General features: G+C 42.6%; 1 long non-coding RNA gene across 1 annotated transcript; it reads left to right on the forward strand.

The window, feature by feature from the left end:
• The first annotated feature begins 6,362 nt into the window (after positions 1 to 6,362).
• Positions 6,363 to 27,627, forward strand: LOC133493049 (uncharacterized). Its single transcript, XR_009792836.1, has 3 exons — positions 6,363 to 6,521; positions 21,615 to 21,772; positions 24,665 to 27,627. It is a non-coding gene; the product is annotated as an uncharacterized LOC133493049 (long non-coding RNA).
• Positions 27,628 to 27,668: the final 41 nt, after the last annotated feature.

Genomic DNA, 27,668 nt, shown 5'->3' on the forward strand with positions numbered 1-27,668 from the left:
CTCTTTGGTCTTCCTCTCGCTCTTTTGCCTGGGAGCTCCATCCTCGGCATCCTTCTACCAATATATTCACTCTCTCGCCTCTGAACATGTCCAAACCATCGAAGTCTGCTCTCTCGAATCTTGTCTCCAAAACATCCAGCTTTGGCTGTCCCTCTAATGAGCTCATTTCTAATCCTATCCAACCTGGTCACTCCGAGCGAGAACCTCAACATCTTCATTTCTGCCACCTCCAGTTCAGCTTCCTGTTGTTTCTTCAGTGCCACCGTCTCTAATCCGTACATCATGGCCGGCCTCACCGCTGTTTTGTAAACTTTGCCCTTCATCCTAGCAGAGACTCTTCTGTCACATAACACACCAGACACCTTTCGCCAGCTGTTCCAACCTGCTTGGACCCGTTTCTTCACTTCCTGACCACACTCTCCATTGCTCTGTATTGTTGACCCCAAGTATTTGAAGTCGTCCACCCTCGCTATCTCTTCTCCCTGTAGCCTCACTCTTCCCCCTCCATTTTTCTCATTCACGCACATATATTCTGTTTTACTTCGGCTAATCTTCATTCCTCTCCTTTCCAGTGCATGTCTCCATCTTTCTAATTGTTCCTCTGCATGCTCCCTGCTTTCACTGCATATCACAATATCATCAGCGAACATCATGGTCCAAGGGGATTCCAGTCTAACCTCATCTGTCAGCCTATCCATTACCACTGCAAACAGGAAGGGGCTCAGAGCTGATCCCTGATGCAGTCCCACCTCCACCTTAAATTCTTCTGTCACACCTAAGGCACACCTCACCATTGTTCTGCTGCCATCATACATGTCCTGTACTATTTTAACATACTTCTCTGCCACACCAGACTTACGCATGCAGTACCACAGTTCCTCTCTTGGTACTCTGTCATAGGCTTTCTGTAGATCCACAAAGACACAATGTAGCTCCTTCTGACCTTCTCTGTACTTTTCCACGAGCATCCTCAAGGCAAATAATGCATCTGTGGTACTCTTTCTAGGCATGAAACCATACTGTTGCTCGCAGATACTTACTTCTGTCCTGAGTCTAGCCTCCACTACTCTTTCCCATAACTTCATTGTGTGGCTCATCAACTTTATTCCTCTATAGTTCCCACAGCTCTGAACATCCCCTTGTTCTTAAAAATGGGAACTAGAACACTTTTCCTCCATTCTTCAGGCATCTTTTCGCCCGCTAGTATTCTGTTGAATAAGTTGGTCAAAAACTCCACAGCCATCTCTCCAAATTGCTTCCATACCGCTACCGGTATGTCATCAGGACCAACTGCCTTTCCATTTTTCATCCTTTGTAGTGCCTTTCTGACTTCCCCCTTAGTAATCATTTCCACTTCCTGGTCCTTCACTCTTGCCTCTTCAACTCTTCCTTCTCTCTCATTTTCTTCATTCATCAACTTCTCAAAGTATTCTTTCCATCTATTTAGTACACTACCGGCACCAGTCAACACATTTCCATCTCTATCCTTAATCACCCTAACCTTCTGCACATCCTTCCCATCTCTATCCCTCTGTCTGGCCAACCTGTAGCGATCCTTTTCTCCTTCTTTCGTGTCAAACCTGGTGTACATGTCTTCATATGCCTCTTGTTTAGCCTTTGCCACCTCTACCTTTGCCCTACGTCGCATCTCGATGTACTCCTTTCGCCTCTCCTCAGTCCTCTCAGTATCCCACTTCTTCTTCACTAATCTCTTTCCTTGTATGACTCCCTGTATTATGGGGTTCCACCACCAAGTCTCCTTCTCCCCTTTCCTACCAGATGACACACCAAGTACTCTCCTGCCTGTCTCTCTGATCACCTTGGCTGTCGTCGTCCAGTCTTCCGGGAGCTTCGGTTGTCCATCGAGAGCCTGTCTCACCTCTTTCTGGAAGGCCGCACAACATTCTTCCTTTTTCAGCTTCCACCACATGGTTCTCTGCTCTACCTTTGTCTTCTTAATCTTCCTACCCACCACCAGAATCATCCAACATACTACCATCCTATGCTGTCGAGCTACACTCTCCCCTACCACTACTTTACAGTCAGTAACCTCCTTCAGATTACATCGTCTGCACAAAATATAATCTACCTGCGTGGTTCTCCCTCCGCTCTTGTAGGTCACTATATGTTCCTCCCTCTTCTGGAAATAAGTGTTCACTACAGCCATCTCCATCCTTTTTGCAAAGTCCACCACCATCTTTCCCTCAAAGTTCCTTTCCTGGATGCCGTACTTACCCATCACTTCTTCATCGCCCCTGTTTCCTTTACCAATATGTCCATTACAATCTGCACCAATCACAACTCTCGCTGTCTGGGATGCTCAGAACTACTTCATCTAGTTCCTTCCAGAATTTCTCTTTCAACTGTAGGTCACATCCTACCTGTGGTGCATAGCCGCTAACCACATTATACATAACACCCTCAATTTCAAATTTTAGTCTCATCACTCGATCTGATACTCTTTTCACCTCCAAGACATTCTTAGCCAGCTCTTCCTTTAAAATAACCCCTACTCCATTTTTCTTCCCATCTACTCCGTGGTAGAATAATTTAAACCCTGCTCCCAAACTTCTAGCCTTACTACCTTTCCACCTGCTCTCTTGGATGCACAGAATATCAACCTTTCTCCTAATCATCATGTCAACCAACTCCTGTGCTTTTCCTGTCATAGTCCCAACATTCAAAGTCCCTACACTCAGTTGTAGGCTCTGTGCATTCCTCTTTTTCTTCTGACGCTGGATCCGGTTTCCTCCTCTTCTTTGTCTTCGACCCACAGTAGCTGAATTTCCACAGACGCCCTGCAGGTTAGCAGTGCCGGGGGCGGGCGTTGTTAACCCGGGCCACGACCGATCCGGTATGGGATTCTTTAGATGAACGCTCATATTTGTTTGGCACAGTTTTTACGCCGAATGCCCTTCCTGACGCAACCCTCTGCATTCATCCAAATCCAAATGACGAGGAAAATGGGACCCCGCAACAGTTAAACCAAGCCAAAAAATGGTTTACATGCGCGGATCTCATGGTTGAATTCAACCCTTAGTTTTGTCCCGTACTATCGAGTTGCGGAGTCCCGATGACCCAAATAAAAAGGCGAATGTGGAAGCAGTGCTAAGCCACGGTGCCCCCTCAATTTATTAGGTCACGACGCATTAACACAAATAGATATTAGCATCGCAATTAATAAACAGGGGCGAATGGAAGCTAACATCCAAATTCAAGAAAATGGGGCCGACACATTTTGGCCCACTCCTCCACAGAGATCTTCTCTAGATCAGAGAGGTTTCTGGCTGTCGCTGAGAAACACTGAGTTTCAGGTCCCTCCAAAGATTTTCTAATGGTTTTAGGTCCGGAAAGTAGCTAGGCCACGCCTTGATATGCTTCTTACGGAGGCACTCCTTGGTTTTACTGGCTGTATGCTTCAGGTCATTGTCATGTTGAAAGACCCAACCACGACCCATCTTCAATATTCTGAGTGAAAGAGGTTGTTCCCCAAAATCTCACAATACATGGCCGCGGTCATCCTCTCCTTAATACAGTACAGTCGTCCTGTCCAATGTGCAGAAAAACACCCCAAAGCATGATACTACCACCCCAATGCTTCACAGTAAGGATGGTGTTCTTGGGATGGAACTCATCATTCGTCTTCCTCCAAAAACAGTTTGTGGAATTACCAAAAAGTTCCATTCTGGTCTCATCTGACCACAAACCTTTCTCCCATGCCTCCTCTGTATCATCCAAATGGTCATTGGCAAACTTAAGATGGGCTTGTTTAAGCAGGGGAACCTTCCGTGCCATGCATGATTTCAAACTATGACATCTTCGTGTATTACCAACTGTCACCTTGGAAACAGTGGTCCCAGCTCTTTTCAGGTCATTGACCAAGTCCTGCCGTGTAGTCATGGGCCGATTCCTCACCTTTCTCAGGATCATTGAGACCTCATGAGGTGATATCTTGCATAAGGCTCCACTCCGATTGAGATTGACAGTCATGTTTAGTTTCTTCCATTTTGTCATGATTGCTCCAACAATGGACTTTTTTTCACCAAGCTGCTTGGCCATTTCTCTGTAGCACTTTCCAGCCATTTGGAGTTGTATAATTTTGTCTCTAGTGTCTTTGGACAGCTCTTTGGTCTTGGCCACATTACAAGTTCGAGTCTTACTGATTGTATGGGGTGGACAGGTGTCTTTATGCAGCTAATGACCTCACACAGGTGCATCTGAATCAGGATAATACATGGAGTGGAACTGGCAGTGGAATAACAGGTCTTCTCGCTGATAGATAGGTGTTCAAATACTATTTGCAGCTGTATCACACAAATCGTTAAAAAAAAAATCATACATCGTGATTTCTGGATTTTTCTTTTTAGATTATCTCTCTCACAGTGGACATGCACCTATGATGAAAATTTCAGACCCCTTCATGATTTCTAGGTTGGAGAACTTGCAATATAGCAGGGTGTCCAAGTACTTATTTTCTTCACTGTATGTGATGTTTGGTGCCATGAGAATTTTCAACAGACGTGTTTGCCTTAGAGACGATAACGTAAATGCTGATGAGGCAACATAGGCTGTCACCGAGTGGTCAGTCAGGACCACAAGGGGATAGGACATGACCACCTGTGCAGTTTTTTGCATAACTTTGGCAAGCCCAGCTGAAAACCTAGTGCATCCAGGGCTTTTGGCCTCAAGTGGATCAAGTGGAATGCTACAATACATCAAGACATGACATTTTCCATCCCTCTTCCGTAATTCGGAGCAGCCAGAAATGCTGCTGATGCGAGATCATGTACAAGAGTGGTATAGACAGAGTCTATCTCTGCTGACCACTCCAATTTGGCAGCGAGGTTTCTGTAACCTCGGTCTTTCACCACGTGTCTGAGGGGAGCGGTGCGATCTGCAAAGCATGGAAGGTAGTGTCTGCTGTTGCTGCACAAACCAAGAAAGGCAAGCATCTCCTTCATCGTGTCAGGACATTTGTGCTGTACAATAAAAGAACAATGCTCCAAAAACTTAGTGGATCCTTCAGAGGACACTACGGTGCCACGGTGCCCAAGAAGGTCACCGATTTGCGAGAACACTGAAGCTTCTTTCTGGAGGCTTTGAATACCAGCTCATGCAAACGGAGCAAAACAAGTTTAGTTGGAGACAAGCACGACTCTGCTGTTGGGGCTGCCAACAGGAAGTCATCAACATACATCAGGAGTTTACATCTGTCTGGGAGTTCTCGATCCTGCAGCAATGATTTCAAACATTGATTAAAGATTCCAGGTGAATTTTTGAAGCCTTGTGGCAACCTGCTGTACTGCAAATTGTATTCATGCTATCTGAATGCAAAGAAATGTCTACACTCGGGTGCGAGTGGGACACAGAAGAATGCATTTGTCAAATCAATCAAAACAGGTGTGATGGTAGACAATATTCTGTGGGGGTCTGGTACAGGTAACAATGGTGTGGTCGTTACATCATGAACGGCTCTCAAAGCATGCGCCATACAATAAGTGTTACCATCTGCTTTTAGAACTGGCCTGAGTGGTGTACACCATGAGGACGTGGATGTTTCCAGGACTCCAGAATTCCAAAGGACACTGAGTGTCCTCCATCCCATGATTCGCAGCCGCGAGCCAAAGATATTGAGATCTGTAAACATCCTGGAACAACACTGATTTTAATGTCTGGTGTCTTAGTACAATGTCCAACATCAAAGGCTCCAGAGGACCAAACTGATTTAGGCAGTTCGTTTAACATTAACTCGGCGTCATCATGGTCAGAGTAGTCACGTCCATGTTCTCTAGTTAGGGTCTCGTTTTCCAATATAGTCATATTAGTTGTTGGGGGTGCGTCGAGAACAATGACGCGGTATGCATCTCCAGATTTGGAGATCTGTACGTTCGGGAGTGGTGCGTCCTCCCAGTCAGTCATTTGAGTTAGTTGTTTCACCATAGGTCCCAGCTGCCGGGCCTCGTGTCCTGGAGACAGAGCGAGTGAAATGTGGGATACTGACTGACTGACTAATATAATATATAATAATAATATAATAGTCGTCGTGTTATTTCTGCCTCCGAGAGGACGCTACGCATCAAAATCAATAAGACCGTTTTCACCAACCCCCACTTTAGCACCTCGCTTCCTCAGTGTGTGTGTGTGTGTGTGTGTGTGTGTGTGTGTGTGCTCTCGCTTCCTGTGTGTGTGTGTGGTGTAGTTTCATGTGGTTCAGAGTGCGTGCGTGTGTGCGTATTCGATGTGCCTTCTTCCTCATTTCCAGTCCCTTTTTGCCCACGTCCACATATCAAATACATCTTTTCTCAACCCCATTTTTTCTTCATGTGCTCCTTGATGCCCTCAACATCACGTGCCAGTGATTTGGGTAGTTTCCTACCTATACCTGAGGTTTCCAGGGGTGAGTTCACGTCCAGGGAAAGACCGTGGCCACGGCACTCGAGACCCTTTCCGGGACTGGGCCTCGACTTTGCGCCTGGAGGCTGAAGGTTGACGAGAAGCCAAAGGAAGTGAAGACATCTCTGGTGAGTAGGAAACTCCCACACTCATGAGGTATGAGTGAATGCGCGTCTGGGTGACTGCGGCAGAACCAAACCTCGAGAATACTAGTCACTATTGAGTCGACTAATTAGTCTATAAAACTGAGAAAAGGGCAAGGTGTGTCCTGTACGTGAGCTCCGTGAAACGTGTGCATGTGTAAAAGTGTGAGTAGAAGTTGGCTCCCTCATTTGAACAGGAAATTGAGTGACAACTGTTTGAGGATGCAGAGGTAAGAATTCTCCGCCACTTGTGGTAGAAGCTTGAGAATTACCTCAAACAGAACATAATTGTCACCCTGTTCAGGGGAAAGTCAGTATAGTCACCCTAGGTGAACCACTGACTCCAACAGGGGAAAAACTAATAGCAAAATAGTTGATAAATACCAAAATAGTTGAAACACAACATCTGGAAAAAAAAAAATAATAATGATGTGTAAGTACTAGAAGTTTGTAGAAAGCAAATGTCCTACTAAAATAAAACCTCTAAATTTGTGGATAACACAATATGACTTTGCTGGCCAGCTCAACATACACACACAAAAATATATATAGTTAACCTGCAGGATAAAATAAGAGAAACACACAAAAAAACAAAACAACAACATCAACAAAAAAAGCTGGACTCAAGATGATGTGAAAACGGTATCACATCTCATCAAGTTGATGTAACATAATTCGTCCAGGGAACGCAAGACTTGAGAAAATGTTACCACTTAAATGGTGTGGAAGTACAATAAATTTGGATGACAGCAAAATACTTTCTCACAGCAGCAGGGAGTTCGAGGGTTAATATCGCGCACCTCTGCAAGATTTTAGAAAAAAAGCAAATTGTTCTGCCATTGGAAGAGCAAAATAAAATAACAATGAAACATTTGAAGAATATAGAATTGGAATGACTGCATGTTTTAAAGCAAACAGTGGCATTCCTGAAGATCACACTCCAGGGAGTGTCTATCAAGGGCAATTAAAAAATGCTCTTCATGCAAATTCAAACAATCCTACAAAACAATGGATTGAAAAACATTGGGTTGACAAACCGACTGGCAGCCTGTAACATTACGTTAACCAAGCACTACACGCAGAAAGAGTCCTACAAAATAAGAAAAAGAAAGTTGACACCTTTCTGACAGAGGAAGGAGAAATTTATGGAGCTTTATGCGAAACATTTAACAATTGTGGCCGCAGATGAGGAAGAGAGCAGTCATCTCCCCATCAAAAATGTCACAAGTAATGCTCCCAAAATGCAACTTTTTAATTTGTCCCATACGTTTGTTGGGATGAGATTGCTTGCTGAAACTAGGACTGGGTTTAATTCTCTCTCTGACAGGAAAAATAGAAGTAAAAGGAAAAAAAAAGGAATTACTGAGAGGACAGTTAAAATAGGAATCAAGCGCTCTATTATTACACCTTACATATTCCAAACACCTCCCACAAGAACAGGAGATTTCTTGCTGCAAACAGCTCAAGACGTGATTGAACAACCACAAAATGACGTAGGAAGTGACTCATTGCATGTGACAATGTAGTATAAGATAAACTTATAACAGCCCACACCAGACAAAATCATGATTATCTGTACTCAGATGGTATAACAGTCATGGTGACAGGAACAAGACTGACTGACAAACTAAATGCACTAAACAAGGAATGGACACCACCACACACATCATTACAACGGGAGTGGAAGAGTTTGGGACAATTTGTTTTGGTAGTACGAAATGTTCCTGATTGGACAGAAAAAGAACCAGATTTGGATTGGGATGACTGAACTGTACAGACAATATCTTATTGGACAGTCTTAAACAATCTGAGACCAGATGCTGCTGCATTCATGGTGGTATCACAATCTACACAGACAATACTGGAAAAATAGAGGAATAGCAACAACTACAGGGAACACAGTGACACATGCAGAGCGACTACAAAATTTGCTCATAGCAGTTCAATTACCAAAAGAAATAGCCATATGTAAATGTGCAGTAAAAGCTTCTTTCAGCTTGTCCCTTTCGGGGTCGCCACAGCGTGTCATCTCAGATGAACGCACATATATGTTTGGCACAATTTTTACGCTGGATGCCCTTCCTGACGCAACCCTTCTCAGGGAGTGGAGGCCCCAGTGGGATACGAACCCACAACCCCTGGTTTACCAAACCAGTGCTCTAACCACTGAGCTACGGGGCCTCATATGTATATGTGCAGTACACACATCAAATACAGACAAAGAATCATTAGGAAATGGATTTACAGATAAAACAGCAAAAGAAGCAGCAGCCAAAACCTTAATAGGATTAGCTGACCATGTAACAAATGAAGACATAGTTTAAGATGATGTGTTAAACAAAATGCAACAACAAAGCTTACCAGTAGAACTAAAAATGTGGAAAAGTTTAGGGACTACATTACAAAATGGGAATGATGTCAGCACAGATACAAAAAAAAATAAAATTCTACCAAAAACATTTTTTAAGTGGGCGGCAATCTTGAGCCATGGGAAGTCTCAGGTCTCAACAGGGGGAATGTTAGCCCTGGTAAAAAGGCATTACATGATCCATGGATTTAATGTGGATGCAAAAAACTTTTTTTGTTTGATCTGTATGCGACATGATCCACAAGGGAATGTGCATCCAAAACTGGTCAGTTTCCTCAAGCTACACATCCATTCATCCCTCCATCCATTTTCTTAGCCGCTTATCCTCACAAGGGTCGCAGGGAGGGCTGGAGCCTATCCCAGCTGTCAACGGGCAGGAGGCAAGGTACACCCTGACCTGATTACCATTGACCCCTCCGTAGAAATTGCGTCATCCGCGTCGCTGACCAATCAGAGGCCAGAGATCTGCATAAACCGCTCCCCTTTTTTTGCAGCCGCCGTTCCCTCAGACAACGTTGAATGGTCCAGTATAGCTTTTGGTTTTGGGTTCTCTAACAATAGATATGGTTAAGAGGTGTAGTCACGGACTTTGTAATAGTGACGACAGGTATCCTGAAGGATGAGTTGGTGGAGTTCAATTCGTACCCTTTCCAAAACCGAAGACCCAGTACGAAAAATATCTTCGATGGATCAAACTTTGTGGAAGACCGCATCATCAACTGAATCCATCTAATATCAACCGGAACAGAAGACCGAGTACGAAAAATGTCTTCGATGGATCATACATTGTGGAAAATCGTATGATCAACTGAAACACGAAAATAGGAAAGTGTCAATGACGAATTCGTCTTCGGGTTATAATATATTATATTATGTGGCTTCTCGGTCTTCCTCTGACTCCGGAAGGATCTTGCGCTATCAATGGTTTCTCCGTCGATATGCATGTAAACACCATTGAAATACCCCTCGCTGAAATACTTGAAGCCCTGTTGTCTGCTTTTCAACGATATTTCACTATTCGCTCAGAATGCGAGTGAGAAATCAGCTGCTAAATCGGACAATTTCGCTCTAGTCTTTTCTTCCTGCGCCACCATTTTTGCTAATTGTTTGTCTGAGTGGGGGGAAGTTTGGTAAATCTAAAAATTTGGTGTTCTCTGTCTTAGTTTCTATCGCTGTTTGCAGCTATTCTGCATTGTGTGGATGTTGTTGTATTCCCTGCATAAAGGCATCACTTAACCAACTTATAACCACTGCTATTGCCCCAACAAATTCAAAATTGGCAGAAATATATCCACTATTGGCACAACAGAGTAATGACAGTGATATTGTTGACCAAGATGATGACGTTATAACTTCTCTTACAGACCTGTTCTCTGATCGAGAAGATTACAAGTAATTCGTGCTATATTTTCCTCCGAGTGTAAGCCGAAATGGTGATCTATTAGATAATTTAAGGATTTGAGCAAATGTAGGATAAACAAGAGGATAAGTAGAAATAATTGTAAATAGTATTAAGTAACTGCTTCTGACTGCAATGAAGAATGCTTTGCGCTGCTCTAGAAAACGTGGTAGCAAATGTAGGATAAACGGGGGGGAAATTTAGGAATAATTGTGAATATAATCATCATACATCTGCTTCCAATAAAGAAATGCTTTGCTCTGCTCGAGAGAACGTGGCAGCCACCTAGCAGGAGATACCAATAACAGAAACATCTAATCACCAGAACTGTTAGAACCAACAATCAAACAAATCAAAGAAATGATGACCACACATGTATTCAGCAATCTTCCAAACACATGCACAGACACATAAACAAACAAGTACACTTTGTTTCCAACTATGTTTTGCTTGCCGTCTTCTTTTTGTAACATCCATGTAAATAAGGGGCGTCTTGAATAAATAAATCAAGGTGGTGAGAGGATAATCAGTGAGTGCAGGGGTGAATGGTACGAAACAGTTCTTCCCCTCTCTCCTCCTGAAACTTGAACTGGTGTATTTGCTCCCTTTGTCTCCAGTTTAATGAATATCCATTTGGTAAACATGACACCTCTACAGACAGTGTCTTTGTAATTTTAACCAAGAGTTAGTTCGAGCTAGACAGCAACACCTTTCTGAAATCATCAGTAAGAACCTCAACAATACTTGTGCTCTATTTGCTGTGGTTGACAAGCTTACAACCTTTCCCCAAATCAGATAGATCCAGAACTTGTAACAGCTGAGAAATGCAATGAGTTTGCCTGTTATTTTAGTGAAAAAAAGTACAATCCATCAGGTCAAATGTCAGCACAAATCAGCAAAAAGATAGAATGATATCACATATGAAGCCACCCAGACAAAACTCTATTAACTTGTCAGAATTTGATACAGTTGACCAAAAAACTGTAGATAAAATTGTTCAGTAGTTGAAACCATCAACGAGCTGTCTTGACTCAACACCATCTGACTTTTTCAAAACTATTGTGAAGTCAGTGCGACCTGATTTGCTGCAACTAATCAATTGCTCACTTCAGTCTGGCGAGTTTTCCAAAGCTATCAAAGTAGCTGCTATTAAGCCTCTTCTAAAAAACAGAGTACTGGATGATCCCACGTTAGCAAGCTATAGACCCATTTCAAATCTCCCGTTCATAGCCAAGATTCTTGAGAAAGTTACTTTTAATCAACTCAACAATTTCTTGAATTTAAATAGACTTTTTGACAAATTTCAATCAGGTTTCCGAACTCATCAATGTACAGAATCTGGTCTTATCAAAGTGCTAAATGATATAAGGTTGAATACTGACTCAGGAAAGGTGTCAATTTTGGTCTTGTTGGATCTCAGCGTGGCTTTTGATATGGTAGATCACAATATACTACTAAACAGGTTGGAAACATGGGTAGGACTAAATGGAACGGTCCTTAAATAGTTGAGGTTCGACATGGAGGAAAGGAGCTACTTTGTGACCATTGGAAGTGCCTGGTCTCAGCCAATGTCAATGACCTATGGGGTCCTCAAGGATCAGTTCTTGGGCCACTCCTGTTCAGCCTGTATATGATACTCTTGAGTCAAATTCTTCAAAACTTTAATTTTGACTATCATAGCTATTGTTGGAGAACGCTTTTTTTCCTCCGTGCATTCTTTTAATTTCGGGTAGTGAGAATGTTGGTTATCCAAATAAAGGCTGGAGACGATGAACAGTTTCTTCAAAGTTTTTTACTTACAGAATATTCCGGGCACTTATGATTTACAGACAATGGCTGTAGAGAAGAGATCACAAGAATGTTGGTTAACCAAATAAAGGCTGGAGACGATGAACAGTTTCTTCAAAGTTTTTTACTTACAGAATATTCCGGGCACTTATGATTTACAGTCAATGGCTGTAGAGAACAGATCACAAGTGTGAAGGTACAGAGAAAGCACACATTCTTTATCTTGTCAGAAGGGCGGACCATGGGTGGTATCAAACCTGTGGCATGAGATCGGGGCTTTTCACTCAGACAAAGGGTTTCTGTCTCAACCGGTTCTAGCTGGCAATGGATTATTACAAAGTGTCTAGTATGCAGTTCATCAAGGTTAGACTACGTGCAGAGATGCACTCAAGAACACATCTGGCTCCAGATCAGAGCCCCACTGAGGACATGAGGAAATTATGCAGTCATGACTGAATATGGGCATAAGACATACTTCACTATGCAGATGACACGCAGTTATATTTAGCAGTGTCTCCAGATGACTACAGTTCAATTGAGGTATTGTGCCACTGTCGAAATCAGATAAATAACTGGATGAGCCAAAATTTTCTTTAACTATATCACAACAAAACAGACAATTGTTTTTGGCAATAAAGAAAAGAGAATTGCTCTTAGTAAACACCTCGACTCTCTATCTTTAAAAAGCAAAGACCAAGTCCAAAACCTTGGTGTTCTGATTGATTCTGACCTGACTTTCAACAATCATATCAAATCAATCACAAAAAACTGCCTTCTACCATCTGAAAAACATATCTAGAGTGAAGTCTTGAAAGTGTCAAGCAGAATAGGAAAAGCTCATCCATGCTATTACCGCAAGTAGACTTGACTACTGTAATGGTCTTCTGACTGGACTCCCCAAAGAGTATGAAACAGCTGCACCTCATTCAGAATGCTGCAGCTTGCGTTCTGACCGAAACAAAGCAGTCAGAGCATACAACTCCAATCCTTAAAGTCCTTGAAGGCAGTGAGCTTTAGAATAGAAGTTCTGCTACTGGTCTATAAATCACTAAATGATTTAGGTCCTGAATATCTGAAAGAAATGCTTACGGACTACAAACCCATTAGAGCTCTGAGATCGACTGACTCAGATCAAATAGTGGTGCGCAGAGTCCAAAACAAACATGGTGAAGCAGCATTTAGCTATTATGCTGCACACAAATGGAATAAGTTGCCAACAGAGGTAAGGTCAGCCCCAAGAGTGAAAGTTTTTAAATCCAAGTTGAAAACTCTTCTTTTGTCTCATGCTTTTTAGAATATATCCACCTTTTGATCACATTACTTGCACTGTATGAGGTTTTGTCTTTTTATATTGTGTTTGTCATTTTTATTGTTTTTATCCCGTTTCAAATGTTTTACCTCTTTATTTTCAAATGCCTTCAATCATGTAAAGCACATTGAGGTAACTTGTATATGAAATGCGCTATACAAAAAACATTTGCTTTGCTTTGCTGACATAACTGCAATGCATCGTGCCCGTGTTGTGCCACGGCAGCAGTCCTGGTGCTTAGGACAGGCAATCATGGCGGCATGCTACTCCCGCGACGGCCCCTAAACCCTGCTGCCGGACGAGTACACCCGAGCTCTGCGCAGTTCATTGAGTACATTGGTCATTGAGCTCAGGTGTGGTCATCCAGCAGCTAGGTTCGGGTGCCAACACGGGAGCGGCGTGCCGCTGCAATCGCCCGCTCTAAGTCCAGGGGGCAGCCAGGGTGCCTTGAGCGTCGCAGCTTCAATTCTCAAACATAATTGAAAGGACACCTATACCATAATTGAAAGTACACTTACAAGCATATTCTCTCCTGGACGAGAAAAGGAGCACCAACAATAAATGACCCATAGCTATTTTCCACTCCCAAAATAGACACCTGTACAAAATCAAATCTATCAAAAGCCTTTTTTATCATTACAGTAGTATTTGACAGTGCATACAACGAGATAAGGAGCACTGCTCCACAAGGTGCTTGAACCAATAAAATAATATAGAACATCTTAAATATGAGATAAAGTTACATAGATAAAAAAAAATATTTACAATCAAGGAGGCATTTATTTCTAAAGAGCTTTAAAAAAATACATGGATATTTAAATAAAATGTATTTTTCAGTCTTATTCCCCATGTCCAGGCTTTGGTAAATTTATTACATATTTGTTCTCCACTGTTCCTCGGAGAACTAAGAACAAACAAAGTGCAGTTGCATAATTTCAAATTACAGTCCTGTTTAAATTGAGCGGTCTTAAATTGAAGGTGTTGATGGCTCCAGGGGAAAACCTGTCTTTGAGTCTTCTTGTTCGTGTTCTGTGGGACTCGTAATGCCTGCCAGAGGGCAGCAGGTGCAACAGGTGGTGACCAGGATGAGAAGAGTCCTTAGCGATCTTAGTCGCTTGACTGTGATTGCGAGAGCTGGCAATGTCCTCTAGTGAGAGGAGCCAGTTATCTTCTGGGTCTGTCAATCACTATTTCCTGTTCGCTGTTGTACAGTGAACAAAACAAGTATTTGAACACCCTGCTACATTGTCATGGCCTTGCCGGTCCAGCCCTGACTTTGAGGATGCCAGTGCGGCCGCGCTGATCGAGAGGCGCACACCTGCGCCTCATGCTGGCTGATTGGTCCCTGTGTATATAGGACCCTGGGGACGACTGGTCCTTAGCCAGATGGTTGCAACTCATGCCCCGTTCCTGCACTCCCGTATCTCTGATCGTGAACCCGTGTGTACTGACCTCGGCCTGTTCTCCGACCGACCCCGTAAGCCTGACTCCTTTGACACTCCCACCTTCTATGATCGATCTCCCGTGTACAGACTCCTGCCTGCCCGCGGACCTGCTCTCTACGCCTGACGTGCTGACTACGGCTGCTGCACCTGACTGTCCGCCTGATCCCCAACCTTGGAAGAATAAACGTTTTTCCCGCATTACCTCTGAGTCTCCCAAGTCCTGCATTTGGGTCCTCCCTCCGTATCGATGGGATGTGACATACATTGCAAGTTCTCCCACTTAGAAATCATGAGAGGTTTGGAACTTTTCATCATCTGTGCATGTCCACTGTGAGAGAGATATTCTAAAAAGAAAAATCCAGAAATCACAATCTATGATTTTTTTTTAACAATTTATATGAGCATTCATCAGAGCTGCAACGCTGTGGTGACCAATAACGGGACAAGTTGAAAGAAAACGTTATTTGGTACCGTCGCCTTTGTTTGCAATTACAAAGGTCAAATGTTTCCTGTAGGTGTTCACCAGGTTTGCACACACTGCAGGAGGGATTTTGGCCCACTCTTTCACACAGATCTTCACAAGATCACAGGTTTCTGGGCTGTCGCTGAGAGACACCAAGTTTCAGCCCCCTCCAAAGATTTTTTCTTGGGTTTAGGTCTGGAGACTGTCTAGGCCACGCCAGAACCTTGATATGCTCCTTACGGAGTCACTTCTCCGTTTTCCTGGCCATGTGCTTCGGGTCATTGTCATGTTGAAAGACCCAGCCACGACCCATCTTCACTGCTCTGACTGAGGAAAAGCAGTTGTTCCCCAAAATCTCACAATACATGGCCGTGGTCATCCTCTCCTTAATAAGGTGCAGTCATCCTGTCCCATGTGCAGAAAAACACCCCGAAAACATGATGCTACCACCCATATGCTTCACAGTGGGGATTGTGTTCTTGGGATGGAACTCATCATTTGTATTCCTCCAAACACAATTAGTGGAATTATGACCAAAAAGTTCCATTTTGCTCTTATCTGATCACAAAACTTTCTCCCATCACTCTTCTGTATCATCCAAATTGTGATTGGCAAACTTAAGACGGGCCTTGACGTGTGATGGTTGAAGTAGGGGAACCTTGGTGGCTTGGGAAGGGTATGACCCAGAAGAACGTTCCTGGATCCCGTCCCGTTTTATTGTGGACCTTAGCCTTATCAGAGACTTCCACGTATCCCATCCTGAGGCTCCTGGGCCGTCTGGAGCCGGCCGTTGTGGGCGGGGGGTTCTGTCAAGGTCATGTTCCCTGCACACCTGCGCCTCATCAGGGATAATGGAGACTCTAAATTGCCCCGAGGTGTGATTGTGAGTGCGACTGTTGTCTGTCTCCATGGGCCCTGTGATTGGGTGGCAACCAGTTGAGGGTGTACACTGCCTTCTGCCTGGTGACGTCTGGAATAGGCTCCAGCACGACCCTGTTAAGGATAAATGTCTCAGAAAATGGATGGATGAATACCAGTTGGTGAGTTCACAGGCAGCAATGCCCTAGTACTGAAGATCATCACCTTCCACGTTGGGGAACCGAGGTTCAAGACTCTGACTGGACCATCATGGCTGTGGTGTCCTTGAGCAAGATACTGATACCCTGAACTGCTCCCCGGGTGCCTCAGCTGCCCCTTTCGCCAGTGTGTTCCATTAACAATGGTCTGTGTGTCTGTTCACTGTGATGGGTAACATGGAAAGAACAAATTTCATATGCATGCCTACATGTTCCTAACAATAAAGATGCTTCTTCTTCAATACTTTTACCCTGTGTAATTTCACATTATTAAATACAATTTTATTTCATAATTGAGCTTAATTATTCTTTCTTTGCACAGTATATATAATTACTTTGGTTATTCACAGAATCTGTGGAAATATTTGTGTCAATAGCACCTTTGGAAATACTATGTTGTGGGAAAAATGGTGAGGTGTTAAATACTTATTTCAGCCACTGTATATATGTATATTGAAATATTTATTTTGCTCTTTGCTATTGTGTGAATTCTTAATAGGTACACCATCCTTCCACTACAGCTATAAAGCTTGAGTGACAAAGACGAACAGTTTGTATAAGAACATAAGATCCAGCCCAGCCCAAATTGGCAGATCAAAACCTCCCTCTCCCAATCAACTTTGTCCAGGCCCTCCTGTAGTATCCCAAGGCATTTACAAGGCAGGCCGGCTCCTCTTAGTGCACAGGAGCGGCAACACTATTCAACAGAGGAAACCCCTCTCAGCTGCTTGTATCTGTGATACAAAAAATATATGAACAAATAATCAACAAAGTGTTTGATAATATTTAGATTAAAAAAATGTTGTAAATGTTTTCTTGTCCATAAATATATTCTGTATATTATATTATTATGGGATATGGCCAGGTTCATCATGTTTTTTTGTCACTTGACATGTTCTTATGCAGGCAGAGGACAGTGTAAGTGATTGAGGAACGAGGAAGACCTCAGTGAAGATGCATGCTTTTGTTACTTGGACACTGATGTACTAGGGAGATTTTATTGATTTGTATTCAAAAATAATTACTCAACAATTTTTTGTTTCAGGCGATTTGTTTGTTGACAACCTCTCTGTCCTTTGAAAATATCCTTTCGCATGGCAGAAAAGATCTAGGTATCCAAAAAACAGCTAAGGCAAACCAGTATAATTTGGGGTACAGTAACTTTTGCACCTTCTAGTATGTTTCAGGATTTTTCAGCCTGTTGGTATTTGGCTATAACAGGAACCACTGGAGCTCCAGTGTGGCATCTATTGCTACGTTTTGGGTCTTCCATGCCTAATTGGTGCTGGTGAACTAATTTGAATTAAACAGCCCTTTCCAGGCAATAACAGAGAAATGAGATCTTGCATTCTGCAGGTTATGATGCCGGTATTGCCACCATCTCCAGGAATCTACTGTATGTGCAACAGGTTTGGTTCAAGAGAGTACAAACCCCACTTTGAGAAGCCAATAGAAGATTAAGTATATGGTTTTCAGAATCATTATTGGAATCAGAATCAGCTTTATTGGCCTAGTGTGTAACTATACACGAGAAATTTACCTTCGGTAGTTGGTGCTGCCCTGGTACGACATTCAGAACAAAGAACAAACACACTAACAGGAACAAAGAACAAGAGACATTCAGTTACAAATGTGCAAGATGCAGTGTGTTTAATTTAGAACAGTTAAGAATGCATCAACGCCCCACATTATGTTAAGCTTATACAGAGTGCCCTTACCCGTTTGCAGTTCCAATTATACACCAGTGCAATGACAATTGTGCAAAGGGAGCTGTTTAAAATGACGAGTCCTGCAGGGGTGCCCAGACTTTTTTACCCCAAGATCTACTTTTCAAGGAGCCAGCTTCTAGCAATCCAGCATCCATAATTGTGTTTGGTAAGCTTTCTTTACCTTAAGAAAAAAGCGAGGGCTTAAAATAGGGGGAGACTTGCTGATTAGCTTGTTTTACTGTACTAAGAGCCATTGTTTGCACATGCGCAGTGACCTAAAGGACAGAAGCATATGGGTGATATCTTTTTTTTTCCGGAACACTGTCGCGATTGACCAAAACTGCCTCGATCACAATTGACGCTTTGAGCACCCCTGGTCTATTACTAATACTAATACTGATTCACCAGCAAGATATGAGGGTGTTTCCCAAGAACGACACAGGGCAGAAAATAGTAGCTCAATGATCAATAATTTGATGACTTAATTGCCAAAGTAAAAAATCTGTTTAAATGCCTGATAGTTTTGACTTGCATTGATTGGTAGCGCCGAACGGATGGAAGGAGCTGGAAGAGCTGGTGGTAAAGATGTGGAGGGTCCAAAAGGATCCTGCCCGCTCTGGACCTAGTTTGAGTGACGTGGAAGTCTTCAATAGTGGGTAGAGTGGTGCCGACAATCCGTTCAATGGTTTTGATTGTCCATTGCAGTCGGAGTTTGTCCTTTTTTTGTGGCAGCCCCAAACCACACTGTGATGGATGTACACAGTACTGATTGGATGACCGCTGTGTAGAACTGTCTCAGCAGCTCTTGTGAGAGGCCGTGCTTACTCAGAAGCCACAAGAAGTACATCCTTTGCTGGTCTTTTTGAGGATAGAGTTGATGTTCGTCTCCCACTTCAGGTCCTGTGAGACTGTAATTCCCAAGAACTTGAAGGTCTCGATGTTTGACACATGACAGTTTGACAGGGTCAGGGGCAGATGTGGTGTAGGATGGCTTCTGAAGACCACAGTCATTTCGACAGTCTTTAGAGTGTTCAATGCCAGGTTGTGTTGGCCACACCGAAGCTCTAGTCTCGCCACTTCCTGTCGGAAGCCCATTTCATGAATTACATTAATTTCCACTCGTGAAGCCCCAAGAATGGTCAAGGTAGTGTTGGCAAAACTAGAAAAACGAGAGAGTTTTATATCGTAACATCAAAACTCCCACCCCAATTTGAAGAAATAGTGACCATAATACCTTTTCTATCATACCTTGAAATACTCCAAACTTTGAGCTTGATGGTCACATCAACTCCCCAAATCGGATCATATTCTTTAAACTGGGCCCGTCTAAGATGATGGGAACTTGATGTAGTTGACATAATGAATGAGTGGTCTGTTATGGTAATAGGAGCAAACCAACCTGACCGCACACCCTCAAAGGTAATGGACCCGACAGGTCGGGTACTGAGAAATAAATAGTGCGAGAGCATAAGAAAGGAAGGAGATAAGGATTGTGCATGGTACAGTTATAAGTTGGCAAGATTTTGAGATGTTCCCAACATACACACGCTGGCCAAATAGAGCTTGTCTATAGTAAAACAGTGGAATTCCACTCCAGAACAAATGCATATAGGGCTAAGCAAAGACACCCAACCTGAGTCATTTGTGGATTTAATTTTGTTAAAATTTTGACAGCAAAGACAGTTTAAAAAAGTGATACGTTAAAATGTGGAGAAGGTACAGCATGAGGGTTTGCAGCAGCATAAAAGAATAAATATGGCAGTTAAAATGATATTCTGAATGTGCTCCATGAAGGGACTGCAGAAACCAATGATTCATGCTGTAGGAGGTGCAGTTAAAAGTCGAGGCGAATGTATGTTCCCAAAAAAGCGTGTCATGGTTGTCAACTACTACAAAATTGTGCCATGTCTCAAAATGGGAGCTTCAATGCACAGTCCACTTACAATAACCATGGCAATTAATGACAACCCCCCCAGAAACCCCTGTCACCAGTGTCAGCTTTGTCTTCTTTTCTTTTGCCGAGTTACATGTGTAAAGCCACGTACAGTGCCTTGTGAAAGTATCCGGCCCCCTTGAACTTTTCAAACTTTTGTTACATTTCAGGCTTCAAACATAAAATAGAAGAATTAAGAATCAACAACAAGTGGGACACAATCGTAAAGTGGAACAAAATTTATTGGATATTTTATACTTTTTTTAACAAAAAACTGAAAAGTGTTGCGTGCCAAGAGGCCCAAGATCACTCTGGATGAACTGCAGAGATCTACAGCTGAGGTGGGAGAGTCTGTCCATAGGACAACAATCAGTCATACACTCCACAAATCTGGCCTTTATGGAAGAGTGGCAAGAAGAAAGCTATTTCTCAAAGGTATCCATAAAAAGTCTCATTTAAAGTTTGCCAGAACCCACTTGGGAGAGACACCAAACATTTGGAAGAAGGTGCTCTGGTTAGATGAAAGCAAAATTGAACTTTTTGGCCACGATGCAAAACGATATGTTTGACGTAAAAGCAACACAGCTCTTTACGCTGAACCCACCATCCCCAAAGTCAAACATGGTGGTGGCAGCCTCATGGTTTGGGCCTGCTTTTCTTCAGCAGGGACAGGGAAGTTGGCTAAAATTGATAGGAAGATGAATGGAGCCAAATACAGGACCATTCTGGAAGAAAACCTGTTGGAGTCTGCAAAAGACCTGAGACTGGGACTGAGATTTATCTTTCCAACAGGACAATGATCCAAAAGTTAAAGCCAAATGTATAATGGAATGGTTCACAAATAAACGTATCCAGGTGTTAGAATGGCCAAGTCAAAGTCCAGCCCTGAATCCAACCGAGAATCTGCGGGCAGAGCTGAAGACTGCTGTTCACAAACGCTCTCCACCCAACCTCACTGAGCTCGAGCTGTTTTGAAAGTAAGACTGGGCAAGAATTTCAGTCTCTCGATGTGCAAAATTGATAGACATACCCCAAGCGACTTGCAGCTGTAATTGCAGCAAAAGGTGGCTCTACAAAGTATCAACGCAAGGGGGCCGAATAATATTCCACGCCCCACTTTTCAGGTTTTTATTTGTTAAAAACGGGAAAATGTTAATGATGATCTACTCGGTGGCACGATGGATCAGCTGGAAAATGTTGGCCACACAGCTCTGATGTCCTGGGTTCAATCCCGGACAGGCCTGTGTGGAGTTTGCGTGTTCTCGCTGTGCCTGCATGGGTTTTCTCGACGCACATCAGACACTGTTTATCTCGATGTGTCCTGTGGTTCTTTGGCAACCAGTTAAGGTGTCCTCTGCCTCCTGCCCGTTGACAGCTTTGATTGATGATAAGCAGCAAAATAAAATGGATGGATAAAACAAGCAGTATTACACGTCGCTCACAAGAAGTGTGCAACTTATTTAACTAACTAACTAACTAAGCAACTAATTTGTGCACAATTAAATAGAATGAAATAAACCTGCTTTATTCATACATTTTTTTTCACATTTCATACACTTTGAACCTTATTTTTCTATTTTAATGACAGATGTTGCAGGAACCATCGTCTCCACAAGAGTTTGACATTGAACCAGCAGATGCTGAATCTCCATCTTTGGTACATTCCAAAAGATACTAGGCTGAAAAAGAGCGTGTTCGTGATAAAGGAACACATATGTGCCATGAAGTGCCATACTCGTTCCAAAGGTATGAATGTAGCCTGCAAAATGGTTCATAAAAGGACACACACTGACAGTACCCACACAGTCCAACCTGACATTGCAATGGACAAGGGAACGCAGACTGATCCCGTTGATTTTTTTCCATTTGGTGAGAATGATTCTAGCACTCTCCGAAAGCAAAACCAGAAATCTGATATGTCAATGTTCAGCCCAATTAGGCCACTGGATCGAACTGAGGATGAAAACTTCAATGATGCAAAGGACACCGAATATCAGCCATCGAACATTTCAACACAGGTGGCACAGAATGAAGTCCATATAAGTCCATATAGATGACCAAACAGAAGCAGCAAAAGAAAAACCACCAGTGTTGGACCTTGTCAGCGAAAGGAAGTACTGGATAGAGTCTCAGAAAAACTTGTTGAATCTCTTTGACATATGTCCTCTATGTAGTGGCCCAAGTCAAGGTCACAACAAACCTGGCACCTGGATTTGGAATAATGGTAAGCAAGATACAGAAATTCACAAGCTGTTCCTTTTCCAGAACATGGGACAGTCAACCAATGATGAACCAGATGCCAGTTGGCAACCTAATGTTGTCGGCAGCTATCCCTTACTCAGGTTGTCAGATGAGCCCAATTTTACAAATGCTGCAAATAATGAACATTTCATCACTTACCAGGAAAACATATCAGCGTCACCAACATTTTTATATTGCACCCACAATTATAATTGGATGGACCCATGCGACATGGAGAGTACTGAGGAGATGTGGAAGGAATAGATTAAAGATGCGACGTAGGTCAAAGGTCGAGGTGGCGAAGGCTAAACAAGAGGCATATGACGACATGTACACCAGGTTGGATACGAAAGAGGGAGAAAAGGATCTCTACAGGTTGTCCAGACAGAGGAATAGAGATGGGAAGGATAGCGATGGAAATATGTTGACTGGTGCCAGTAGTGTGCTAAGTAGATGGAAAGAGGACTTTGAGAAGTTAATGAATGAAGAGAATGAGAGAGTCGGAGAGGCAAGTATGAATGACCAGGAAGTTGCAATGATTAGTAAGGGGGAAGTTAGAAAGGCACTGAACAGAATGAAAAATGGAAAGACATTTGGTCCTCATGACATATCAGTAGAGTTATGGAAGCCATTTGGAGAGGTGGATGTAGAGTTTTTGAGCAACTTATTCAATAGAATACTAGCAAGAGAAAATATGCCAGAATAATGACAGAAAAGTGCGATGTTCAGAGCTGTGGAAACTATAGAGGACCAAAGATGATGAGCCACACAATGAAGTTATGGGAAAGAGTAGTGGAGGCTAGACTCAGGACAGAAATAAGTATCTGCGAGCAACAGTATGGTTTCATGCTTAGAAAGAGTAACACAGATGCATTATTTGCCTTGAGGATGCTCGTGGAAAACTACAGAGAAGGTCAGAAGGAGCTACATTGAGTCTTTGTAGACCTAGAGAAAGCCTATGACAGAGTAGCAAGGGAGGAATGGTGGTACTGCATGAACAAGTCTGGGGTGGCGGAGAAATATGTTAAAAGTAGTACAGGACGTGTATGAGGGCAGCAGAACAGCGGTGAGGTGTGCCGTACGTGTGTAAGAAGAATTTAAGGCGGAGGTGGGACTGCATTGGGGATCAGCGCTGAACCCCTTCCTTTTTGCGAAGGAATGGATAGACTGAGAGATGAGGTTAGACTGGAATCCCCTTGGACTATGATGTTCGCAGATGATATTGTGATCCGCAGTGAAATCAGGGAACAGGCGGAGGAACACTTAGAAAGATGGAGGCAATCACTGAGAGGAGAGGAATGAAGATTAGCCGAAGTAAAACAGAATATATGTACATGCGGAGGACGAGGAGTGAAGCTCCAGGGAGAAGAGATAGCGAAGGTGGATGACTTCAAATACTTGGGGTCAACAATACAGAGCAATGGAGAGTGTGGTAAAGAAGTGAAGAAACGGGTACAACCGGGGTGGAACAGTTGGCGGAAGGTGTCTGCTGTTCTATGCAACAGAAGAGTCTCCACTAGGATGAAGGGCAACGTTTATAAAACAGTGGTGAGGCCGGCCACGATGTCCAGATTAGAGACATTGGCTCTGAAGAAACAACAGGAAGCAGAAATGGAGGTAGTACAAATGAAGATGCTGAGGTTCTATCTTGGAGTGAACAGGTTTGATAGGATTAGAAACGAGCCAATTAGAGAGACTGCCAAAATTGGATGTTTTAGAGACAAGTTAGAGAGAGCAGACTTAGATGGTTTGGACATGTTCAGAGACGAGAGAGAGAGTATATTGGTAGAAGGGTACTGAGGATGGAGCTGCCTGGCAAAAGAGTGAGAGGAAGACCAAAGAAAAGGTTGATGGATGTTGTGAGGGAGGACATGAGGACAGTGGCTCTAAGAGAAGATGCACGAGATAGGCTTAGATGGAAAAAGATGACATGCTGTTGGCGACCCCTACATAACAAGCCGAAAGGAAAAGAAGAATTATTATTGGATGGAGGGAAAAACAAGCAGAGCGAATTCAGGAAATCAGACAAATCTCTGATGGAATCCATCTTGCAGAAATGACAATCCTGATCACTCAGCTAAGTATGGCTCTTATACTTTAATCGAACAAACTACTAAAAAAGTTGTTAAAATCCAGGTAGTATAGACCAATGAAGCTGGAATCAGGAATGCTTGTGAACTACTGGGGTTTAAGAGATGTATGTCGTATTTGACAGAAACTGAAGGGCTGACCATCAAAAGTGTGGTCACAGACAGACACAAGTCAGTAGCAGCCTTTATTTGAGAAGATTTAAAAGTAAACAACACACGTTGTTGTTGACTGAAATAAACCTGTGCTTTATCTGTACATTTTTTCTGATGTTATAAACTGAACCTTACTTTTCTACATTAATTACAGATGTTGCAGGAAGCATCTTCTGCACACGAGGTTGACAGCGAACCAGCAGATGCTGAATCTCCATCTTTGGTATATTCCAAAGGTTGCCAGACTGATGAAGAGCCTGTTCATGAGAAAGGAATACATTCTCTTTGTGACAGCAGAGACGATACCGTAACATGTATTTGAACCTCGCGTGGCCTCTACCTGCTCATAGTGAAAGACCAAATAAGCACTCAGTGAAAATGTTATGAGAAACACATTTTTACAGAACATAGGCATACAGTTCAATAAGAATGCTATGATTTTAGTTCTGTGGTATATGTTTACTTCATATACAAACAGATACATCAACATTTACAACAACATTTACACAAAGACAAAACAAAAAAATTCAGAATGTAGACCAGGGGTCACAAACGCGGTGCCCGCGAGCGAATGGTAGCCCGCGAGGACCATATAAGGTGCCCACGAGGTATGTTCTAAAAATACCATAGGCCACAAATTGTTACTATTATTTGTGCTTTAAATTCTGAATCTGACTTGCTTACGTGAATTAAAATTTTAAAATACCTGTAATGACATTTCCTACAATAAATTAAAACAAAAATATTTTATGTACGTGTAAGTTTTATTGATTTAAATCTGTTCACATTCACAAACTTCTACAGCTCAAAGACCCATATCAGTCCAGTACACCCCATCCACTCCACATAGATTTCTGTTTTAAGCATTTAGTGCCCAAACAAAACCACAAGATACCGGTCTACAGCTTTCATTATAAAGTTAAGCAGTTTTGCTCCTGACATCTTGGGAAAATTGTGACTAAAATGGAGATGGACGGTCCTGGGAACTGTCTTTTTATGGCATCAGTTTACCACGTGAAAATATATTTTGGGTGAAGCAGGTTATGCTATTGCTCTCAAATTAACATGACTGTTTTAAATAGATTTTTTTCATTAAAATCCAAACTTGTGAAAATATACCAATTTTGACTTAATACACAGCCTTTGCATGATTTTAAAGGAGACTGAAAACTTCATATATTCATTTAGGAAAGCGAAGTAATTTGTATTTTTCGACTTATGGCTACATAAAAAAACCAACAACTTCACAAATGCTTTTACCAGTCAGTGTTTCCAACGCGAACCATGTTGTCAATCAATGTGCAATCAATTTTTGACAAAAATCGAAAACTACAAATGTTGCCTTCTTAACAGATTTCATATTCGAATTCAGCATAATAAACTGTATGATATAAGCAAAAGCTGCTTTGAAGACTTTACTTTGAACGCTATTTACATCCTGAAAGCATGCAATTCAGCACTAAGGATCTCCCTCCGCTACTGGGAGGATGTAAATAGCTTTTAAAGTGCATGTTTTTTGTCAACTATTTCTTTACTTATAGTGCATCCATCCATCCATCTTTTACCACTTTGCCGAGTTGGGTCGTGGTGGCAGTAGCTTCAGCAGTCATACCCAGATATCCCTTTCCCCAGCCAGTTCATCCAGCTATTCCGGAGAGGTCCCGAGTCGTTCCCAGGGCGATTAATTTTAGGCAATTTTCCCCCAATTTTCCAGAGCAATTTTCATGAAAATTCAAAAATCCAGAATTCCGGGAAAATCCGGAGGACTTTCATCACTGTTAAACGAGACAATGACCCCCAAACACACTAGTAAACATGCAAAGTCTTAGTTCTGAACCAACAAAGTTAATGTCATGGAGTGGCCAGCCCAATCCTTGGACATTAATCCGAATAAATTTGTGGAGTGGCATAAAAAAAAAATGCTGTTTCAAAACCAAGAAATTTAAATGAATTGTTGAGTGTCATTCAGAAATCTTGGAGTGGAATTACAGTTGAGAGGTGCCACAAGTTGGTGGACTCCATGCCAAACAGATGTGAAGCAGTTATTTTCTTCTTCTTTTCCTTTCGGCTTGTCCCGTTAGAGGTAGCCACAGCGTGTCATTTTTCCATCAAAGCCTATCTCGTGCATCTTCTTCTTTAACAGCCACTGTCCTCATGTCATCATTCACAACATCCACCAACCTTTTATTTGGTCTTCCTCTCGCTCTTTTGCCTGGCAGCTCCATCCTCAGCACCCTTCTACGTAAGTCTGCTCTCTCTAACCGTGTCTCCAAAACATTTGATTTTGGTTGTCCCTCTAATGAGCTCGTTTCTAATCCTATCCAACCTGTTCACTCCAAGTGAGAACCTCAGCATCTTCATTTCTGCTACCTCCAGTTCTGCTTCCTGTTGTGAAGCAGTTATTAAAAAAAAAAAAAACAGTAGTAATAAAACTAAATATTAGTTTAGTGATTCAAAGGAGGGCAACACAGTGGATCAGCTGGAAAGCATTGGCCTCACAGTTCTGAGATCCTGGGTTCGATCCCGGACCCAAGTGTGTGGAGTTTACATCTTCTCCGGTGCCTGCGTGGGTTTCCGCCTGTTTCCTTCCACATCTCAAAAACATGGAAAATCCTACAAACAATAAAGCTTGTAGAAAATTGTCCTGAGATTGTAAAGCCAACAGGAGACAGCAATTTTTTTTTTTTTTTTTTTTTTTTTACACACACCTTTCAACAATTTGTCCAATTGCAGTTTGTAAACCTTGAATGCTGGGTCTTGTTGGTTTTCTGAAAATCTACTGCACCACCTCGTCACTTGTTTGCCAAGTAGTCAGAAACAAATTTCTGAAAACCTGGATTAATCTGGTTAGTCACATCCATCCATCCATCCATCCATTTTCTTTGTCGCTTATCCTCATGAGGGTCGCGGGGAGTGCTCGAGCCTATCCCAGCTGTCAACGGGCAGGAGGCGGGGTACACCCTGAACTAGTTGCCAGCCAATCACAGGGCACACGGAGACAAACAGCCACGCTCACAATCACACCTCGGGGCAATTTAGACCGTCCAATTAATGTTCCATGTTTTTAGAATGTGGGAGGAAACCGGAGTCCCCCGAGGAAACCCACGCAGGCACAGGAGAACATGCAAACTCCACACACGTAGGTCCGGGATAAGTGG

Source organism: Syngnathoides biaculeatus, chromosome 19, assembly GCF_019802595.1.
Source record: "Syngnathoides biaculeatus isolate LvHL_M chromosome 19, ASM1980259v1, whole genome shotgun sequence".
In the NCBI taxonomy this organism is placed as follows: Eukaryota; Metazoa; Chordata; class Actinopteri; order Syngnathiformes; family Syngnathidae; genus Syngnathoides; species Syngnathoides biaculeatus.